The 9000-nt window shown below is 35.0% G+C and overlaps 1 non-coding gene across 1 annotated transcript; it reads right to left on the bottom strand.

Annotated features, from left to right (window-relative positions):
• Positions 1-1174: 1174 nt before the first annotated feature.
• Positions 1175-8379, bottom strand: LOC101965918 (uncharacterized). Its single transcript, XR_013424592.1, has 2 exons — positions 7874-8379; positions 1175-1469 (listed from the first exon to the last, which is right to left on the bottom strand). It is a non-coding gene; the product is annotated as an uncharacterized LOC101965918 (transcript).
• Between the last annotated feature and the right edge of the window lie 621 nt (positions 8380-9000).

The following is a 9000-nucleotide window of genomic DNA, read 5'->3' on the forward strand; positions in this document are numbered from 1 at the left end:
TGGGCTTGGTGTGGGTTCTGAGGGGTGCAAACTGCTCGCCCCAGGTCTACTTCAGCCCAGCATTGCCAAGTGATTCTGAACAAACAGCATTCAGTTGGTTTAAGACTCCCTTTGCCCTCACAGCTGAAGAGGTCAGAGAATTGATCTCGCAGTGCCTGCCGCCATGTTGGATCCCTTATGCATCTTTTAAACAGCTTTCAGCAGGAGCTTTTTGATAAAACAAAACCTCACGTAACAATTTTTGTATCTCTCCCTGCTATTCTGTTCTATTGCTCTGGCATCAAGACATACTACAATTTTCCTTAAGAAAGTATTAAATTTCCAATGATAATTTGGCTTTTAATAACAAAAGTCCAAAAGTCAATGTGTGATTGATATAGTTTTGTTTGCAGGAATGTGGCATGGGTCTTTTTTGACTAAAGACAGCTCTTTACAACAGCACAAGTGATTTCTCACTGGATTTGGATCAATCCTTCATGGCTTCAAAGATTGGAAAATTCACATGAATCCTGGCTCTCCCATATGGTACGCCCAAGTCAATCATTTCAAATTAATACAAAGACAGTCTTAAACATGTATGGAGATTGATGTATGTTCCTCTTGTACACAGTGTATAACTCTTATGATTCAGAAAACTTCAGACTGGCTAAATAGAAAGCAGCAGGGAAACACTAAAACATACAGATGTAACAATTGCAAGACGGTAGTTCAATCAGGAGTGTGCATCAGAATCACCTGTGAATTGGTATGCAATTTCACCGTTTAAAAATGTAGACTGGGACTTACAAAAGTCTTACCTGAGAAGTGACCTAAGAATAAACATCCTTAAAAATACCACAAATTCTGACTCCAATACTACTATTATTATAATGAAATCCATTTTTCTGCCTATAATATGGGCTCTGGTTTTATTAAGACATAAATTTATTGTGTCAGAAAGATCTAGGATTAATGCTCTATTTGACTCAGCCTTCTAATACAAACGACTACACTTAGAAACCAAAGAAACAATGATCACCAGCAGAGAAATTCTGAGTTATTCTGATTCCTCATGTATGAACCCTCACATGCCAAAGCCTACCCTCAAGTCTTGGTGTTATTGGAAGGATCTCTCTTCAACACTAAATACCTTTTAAAATGTTATCTTCTACTAATCAATTAGAACACATGAACATTCTATATTTGAAACTTTAAGGTCAGTTTATTAAGTCAGTGATGAAAGTGATCAGAAGAATTATCTCCTGCAAATTATTTTTTTCTTAGAAAAAAAGAAAGGAAAATCAAAACCCTCTCAGCATAGCCACAGATGCTGTGGCAGTCAACTTCTCTGCAGATGGGGACAGTCCATTAGTATGCTGAGTCACTCCCTGGGTCAGCAGGATTGTAGTCTGGATCATCTTCATCATCCTCCAGCTCCAAGTCATCCATTTCCTGGAACAAAGACTCATCTACCTCCACATTGTTTCCAGCTGCAAAAAGCAAAACAAAATTCCCTCTCAGCTTTATACTCAAAAAATCAAACATAGAACTCACTGGAGTACCAGACAGAAGCTTCTCAGTGTATATAGGAGGCGTCACTTACAAAATTCCAAACTACTAATGCAAATCACATCTTTCTTTGTCAGTAGAGACTCTTAACACTTTAACAGCAATTTCATTCCTCCAGGTCACAGTTCAAAAATATCTTGTTGTTATTGTTAAGGGATTATCATAGAATACATATTTATAATGTGGCATGTTATATACTGAAGATATGTTGCCCTGGTTATAATAAGTTAACTATCAATAAGACTTATACCAGAAATCTCTCATACTTGCTAATTAATTGACAGATGTAACTTGACAGTTTCTCTCCATCAAGACTCCTTGTAATCAGTAGACTTCTCAAGATTCCATGTGTCTGAGCCCTACAGTAAGCAATAGCCAGGTTCCCCATTAAACATCTCACTCTTCACTTTGTCTGAAGTAGATAAATAAAGGATAGCATAGCTCTAGTGAATCCCCACACATTGTAAACTTCCTTCCCTCTCAGATTCACTTACTGACATTCACTGCAATGAGAATATAAAGAAAACAAGTGTTGTTTCATGCCTATGAGTAGATCAGAAAGAAAAATATGAAATGCTAAGCCCTAGTCAAAGAATAACTGTCTCTGTAGGGTTTCACAGAGCAAATGAAATCTAAAATATCTTTGTGATATATTTAAATCCACCAAGAAGAAAAGGTCATGTGAAAGCAATTGTTGGTAGAAATGCATACAAAAGCAAGAATAAGAGTAAGACCTTGAATATGTCGAACTGGAAGGCAATATTTTCTAGGAAAAATACCAAAATGGATAAGGGTCAGAATGAGGACAGCAAAAGTCAACCTTTTTTTTCAGACTAATGGAAACCAAGAAAAAATTTCAAAAAACAGGTTTATGGTTAAATATAGGTTTTAGAAATGCCATCTCAAAGGCAGCAACAATAAAACAGATAAGGACATTAGAAGGAGGAACATATTTGGGGATACAGTTTCAGAGGCTTTTACAAAAGTCCAAGTGAAAATGATAAAACCTTCAAGTAAGGGAAGGAAAGTGATGAGAAGACATTTCAGAGGCAAAATCAATAGGTATGTTTTGGTAACTTACTGGATATGAAGAGGCAGCAAGAGAGGAAATACTAGGAGTTCTATATCTGAGGTTTTTCCAAGCTCCATGAGAGACTATGGAAAATCATTCCCATAGACTTGTGATGATATAAATTTTGGGGAAACAAGTCATCTGAGTCACCTGTTTTCTTGTCACCATAGATGTCTACCTGTTCCTATCTAGAGAGTGTTTAAGTTATCATAAAATGTTCAAATAGTACATTGTTGTAGAATTAAACATTCAGTTCAAATATATTAACTGATCAACTGTTTTTGCTTCAAAATGAATTTTTTCATCTGTCTTGGGAGGAAAAATTTACATTGAATTATCACTCCAATCTTTATGGATTAAAATTAAAGACAAGATTATACACATATGGAATTCTGATATTATCTCACCATCCTCTAAGAACTGGATATCAGATGTGTCAATATTATGATCTGTTTCAAACAGCTGTTTCCTTAAAAGATATAAGCATGATTAACTCAAATGTTATAGTGTTCATTCACCTTCCCTACTAACATTGAAAAAAATATAAAAATTCAGGAAAACAAGTCTGAAAAGCTATCTTCCTACAAATTTCAATAAATTTATGAACTCAATTAGTAGCTAGGATGTATATGAAATATATTCACATTAAAAAGGAACAAGTGATGAACCTAGTCTATGTAGAGTACTAGAAAAGTGAGATTGCTTCTATATAAAGTGTAAATATTCCTGTATTTCAAAATCTATTAGTTGTAATATTTGTACCAGAAATCAGACATAAAAATTCCTCATAACCAGGTACAGTGAAACATGCCTGCAATCCCAATTACTTGGGAGACTGAGGCAGAAGGATTGCAATCAAGACAGGCCTTGTCATCTTAGTGAGATCCCATGTCAAAATAAAAAATGAAAAAGGGCTGGGGACATGACTCAGTGATAGAAGGTCACTGGAATAAATCCTTAGTACAGGAGAAAAATTAATTATAAATTATACTTTTAAAAAATAACATCATGTTGATATATTTTCTCTTTTTGTCCTAGATACCTACAAATATTATTGTCTTATAAAAATCTGTTCAAATGATCCTCTTGCTGCACAAGAAAGGATACCAAAATATTTGAGGGTAACAGAAAAAAAAGGTATGGGAGTATCATACCACTTAATTTATTTTTTCTGCTTGCTCTTCTTCTTTTAACTGTTTTTTTTTTTTAATTTTCAGAAGTTCTACATCAAACTTGGCCTCCCAACTTAAGAAATTCTCTATTGAAACAGAAGTGCCATGGAATAATTGCTTAGAAAATAAAAATTAGTCCACCAAAAACTGAAAAATAAATATTCAAAAAATTCTCTCTTTTTAAAAAAATAAAAATAAAAAAATAAAAATAAAAATTACATAACTCTCCAGATTGACATGACAGTTTCACAAATAAAGCCTAACAATATCTTCTAGATAAATAAGTATAACAGCTTAAAAGATAAACCACTTATAAGAAAAATTAATGTTTGAAATTTTGAAACATTTAATCTGATTTCTGCCTGACCTGGCTGCTTTCATTGGTTTTGGCAGCTTGCTCTGGAAAAGCCCATTTTTTTATCTTTTTATAAAAAACAAAATAATATACAAAGTAGTTACTGTATTTGCCACTTATTTTTACCATTAAGAAGAATTTTGTCGGTTTTATTCATTTATTTATTTTTTTTAATATTTATTTTTTAGTTATAACTGGACACAACATCTTTATTTTATTTATTTGTTTTTTTTTATTATTTGCTCAAGACAATACAATGATTTTGACATATCATACATTTGATTCAAATAGGGTATGAATTCTCATTTTTCCACATGTACAGATTGCAGGATCACATTGGTTATACATCCATGTGTAGCAGAATGAAATTCAACCCCTATCTTTTACCCTGCACAAAACTCAATTCAAAGCTTATCAAGGAACTAGGCATTAGACCAGATACACTGTGCCTATTAAAAAGAAGGCCCAACTTTCTATCATACTAGCTCAGAAACTGACTTTCTCGAGAAAAAGCACAAGAAATAAAATCAAGAATCAATAAATGGGGGCTAGGACTGTAGCTCAGTGACAATGTGCTTACCTAGGCTATGAGAGACATTGGGTTCAATCCTCAGCACCACATAAAAATAAATAAAATAAAGACATACTATCCAACTACAACTAAAATATTTTAAAAAATCAATAAATGGGATGGCATCAAACTAAAAAGCTTCTTCACAGCAAGGAAACAATCAAGAATGTGAAGAGAGAGCCTACAGAATGGGAGAGAATTTTTGCCATGTATGCCTCAGACAGCATTAATCTCAAGGATATAGAAAGAATTCGAAAAACTTTACCACTAAAATAATAATAATAATAATAATATTAATAATAATAATAATAACCCAATTAATGAATGCACAAAAGTGATCTAGTCTGTTGGTGATGCTTTCTATTTTTTATTTGATGTATTGTTTTCTTCATTTCAAAAATCTTAACACCAAAGAAACAAAGAACCCAATCAATAAATGGGACAAGTACCTGAACAGATACTTCTCAGAAGAGAATATACAATCAGTCAACAAATATATGAAAAAATGCTCAACATCTCTAGTAATTAGGGAAATTCAATCAAAACTACTCTAATATTTCATCTGACTGCAGTCAGAATGGCAGCTATTAAAAATAAGTGTTGGTGAGGATGTGGAGGGAAAGACACACTCATACATTGCTGGTGGGACTGCAAATTGGTGCTGCCAATATGGAGAGTAGTGCGGAGAATCCTTGGAAAACTGGGAATGGAACCACCATTTGACCCAGCTATCCCTCTTCCTCGGTTTATACCCAGAAGACTTCAAACCAGCATACCACAAGGACACAGGCACATCAATATTTATAGCAGCACAATTCACAATAGCTAAACTATGGAACCAACCTACATGCCCTTAAGTAGATGAATGGATAAAGAAAATGTGCTATATATACAATGGAATTTATTCAGCATTTAAAGAGAATAAAACCATGGCATTTGCAGATCAATGGATGGAGCTGGAGAATATAATGCTAAGTGAAGTTAGACACCAGGCTCTTCTATTTTTTTATTTTGAGACAGTGTCTGACTAACCTTCCCAACTGCCCACAATTTTGCAATCCTCCTGCCTCTGCCTCCCAAGTCAGGTGTACAGCACTGTGCCAGACTATGCTTTGTATTTAATTGTCATGTCTAGCTAGTTGCCTTTAATCTCAAATCTTTGTCTGTTTTACTTGCTTACTCCTTTTCGTCATTTATAAAAATAGTGTATGGCATAATGGGGTTAACTTTGAGTTTATGTGATGTTTATTCATGATAGAATAAGGTTGAACTTTTTGACAGGAATGCCCTGAATTCAATGTGCTCTCAGTGGCCAATAGGAGAAATGTAGGTTGGCTTAATGTCAGTATTATGGATGCTACTTTGATAACTTGGTTAAAGTGGTGTGTACCTGGGTTTTGCATACTCTTCTGCACTTTATTACTTAAAATTTAATTATTTGGCAGTACACACTTTGAAACATGTAAATAATCTCCTCCTCATTCAAGCCTTGCCTCCCAACATTTTTCTACATTTATTTCTTGATATTTAGGTCCAAATAGATATTTTTCCTTCTCACATATTTAATCATGCCTTCATTTTTTACCAGTATCCATCAGAGATATTTTATCTAAATATGTGAGGCAAATCCACCCCATCATCTGTTTCTGTATAGTCTGTGAAGGAAAAATGATTTTCCTTCATGCATGGAAAAGAATTAAAAGAATTTTTTCATATAAACACTATATGAACTCTAAATTTCAGTTTAATTTCATGAAGTTTCATTTCAAAATGTTATGATTCATTTATTATGTCTCTGATCACTTTTGTATTACATAGTTTCAGCAACAGTTGTAGTAACTACACCTGGCTGTCTACATGAATATTGCTTTGCACTGTTGCCTATCACACTAGAAGTCACAGTGATGTCATTGTAACACAACAGTGCTTCATGTGGCAGGTGTCCTGTCCTACCCTGGTAGTTAGTTAATGTTTTAAAATCACAAATGCATACTCAGGGTGTAAAAGCTAGAAAAGAAAAGTGTATTATGAATATATTTAAGGAAACACGGAGTGTGCATTACCTCTTATTAAGGAAGTTATCAAAGCACACATTTGGTTATCAAATGCTGAAGAACATAGTGTATATCAACATTATCAGATTAAGCAGTCATCACAATATTCCCAACTCACAAGAAAGAAATATTTAGAAACTTTTAGTAGTTTAAAACCCATGAAATTCCAAATTCTTAGTTTTGCAAATATTTCAACACAGGCAACTGAAGTTATTGAAAGTGTTATATTTTTTTGCTCCATTTAAGCTTTTATAGGTGTTCCACATCTGATGGGGTGGGACAAAATATTAAACATGATTTCATAGATTCAACATCAGGAAATAGTCTACCCTGCTTGACTATCAAATGAATAACTGAGATGTTGACTTTGATTACATATTGATTTTCATTTTTTTTTGTTAAAAAATTTAATTAGATTTAAGGAGTGAGGCCTACTAAAGAGTCTAGTCTTTGGAAAGAGGATATAGTAACACTTTTTAAATGCATTTTTTTTCAAAAAAGAAAAGGAAAAATGAAAATCATGCTGGAAACAAACTTCTCAGTATTCATTTGTGAGTCAAGCAAGGTAGGCTGTTTCCTGCTATTGAATCAAGTAAATGAACTTTGATTAAAGCAGTTTAAGACATGTGCCCAGAGGAAAATAAAGTTGCCTAACATCACACTCCCCTTCCAAAATGAGTGCACTCTAATTTTACTACACATGTATTGACAAGAACTGCTATAAATTAGTGTTATCTTTGCATCTGTTAAAAAAAATTAGGGACATTCTTTCTTTCTTGTTGAGAACATCTGAATATTATTTTGTTCTTGCCCTTTGTCCTGAAAGGCCTAAAACTTTTAATGTCTGTCTCAGCCTGTAAGGTTTGTAGGGAGACCTACAAAGCCTATGCTGGTAAACTACCAGCTGGGAAGGGAAGGGAATAATTTTGAACCCAGGAGTCTAATCTGCCCTAGGAATGAATCCCTGAGGGCCACTATAGCCTTGAAGGCTGTGGTGGGGTGTTTTCCTCCCTGCAGGTGGGCAAAGAGATTTTTCGGACAATCAAAGGTCAAATACTCCTTACACCATTGGGTTTAGGACTCCAGGAATGGGAAACTCACCAATCGAAGGCTGATGGTGGATGGAGTTCTGGCAGTGGAGAAAACGGGTTCAGGCTGTCCAGTAAATGGCACTTCCGAAGGAAAAGGAACCCCAAAATGGGTTTTAACTCTCTTCCTGGGTTTTGGCACCAATGAAATGAAAGTGACCACAACACTTGGAGTGACCAAGAGATCTTCATTGCAGTGCAACAGAGGAGAAAAGAAAGAAAGAAAAGGAGAGAGAGAGAGAGAGAGAGAGAGAGAGAGAGAGAGAGAGAGAGAGAGAGAGAGAGAAAGAGGAGAGAGCACGCATGAAAGGGAGACAGAGAGAACAAGAGAGCAAGAGAGAGAGAGAGAGCAAGTACAAGAGTGAGCAGGGGGGCGAACCACTCAGCCTTGAGCAGGGGCTTGGGCTTTTGGGCTTGAAGCAAACAGTTGATAAAGGACCAGACAGAGGGTTTGAGTGGCCAGGTTATCCTGCAGCTAACTTTGTTTAGCATGCCCTGCAGACAGCTTACTCAGCCTGTCCTGCACCTAAAAGGTTCAAATTCTGTATTTAGTGGGAACTTGAGAATAAATCATTAGATAATCATTATCTAAGAGCATCTTGATTGAGCAACAAAAGACTGAGGAATGATTTCATGAGAGATGTTAGAAGAGACCTGAGATGAATAAGTCATCGTGGAAAACAAAAAGCTAACATCTATCATTAAAACAAATAAGGCAAACTCTATGTACACTGAAAAACAAATGTATGTTCTTTGCAAGTTTATATAACCCACTTGTAAGTTCATATAACCCTAGTGCCTTCTGTAGCCACTGCCAAACAACAGAAGAAAAAAACTGGGTGAAATTATGCAAGAAAAGATCTTAAGAATGATCACCAGACCCTGAGATGGGCTGCAAAGACAGACTTAACCATCATTCAGGTACAAGGAAGCTGTCCTTGAAGATTTTGAAAGCATCTTTGTGTTTGTTTCATAATTGCTGTAATTCAGTAAATGTGCCCTCTCTTCTTCTGAAATTTTTGAAGTATCTCCAAAGGTTTGATCCCTTTAAAGAACCTGAAATAACCTGATATGCTTTCACCAGTGTCAACAAAATCTTACCCAATTGATAAGAGCTGAGTTACACAGGTTATAGAACAC

Source organism: Ictidomys tridecemlineatus, chromosome 8, assembly GCF_052094955.1.
Source record: "Ictidomys tridecemlineatus isolate mIctTri1 chromosome 8, mIctTri1.hap1, whole genome shotgun sequence".
Lineage (NCBI taxonomy): Eukaryota > Metazoa > Chordata > Mammalia > Rodentia > Sciuridae > Ictidomys > Ictidomys tridecemlineatus.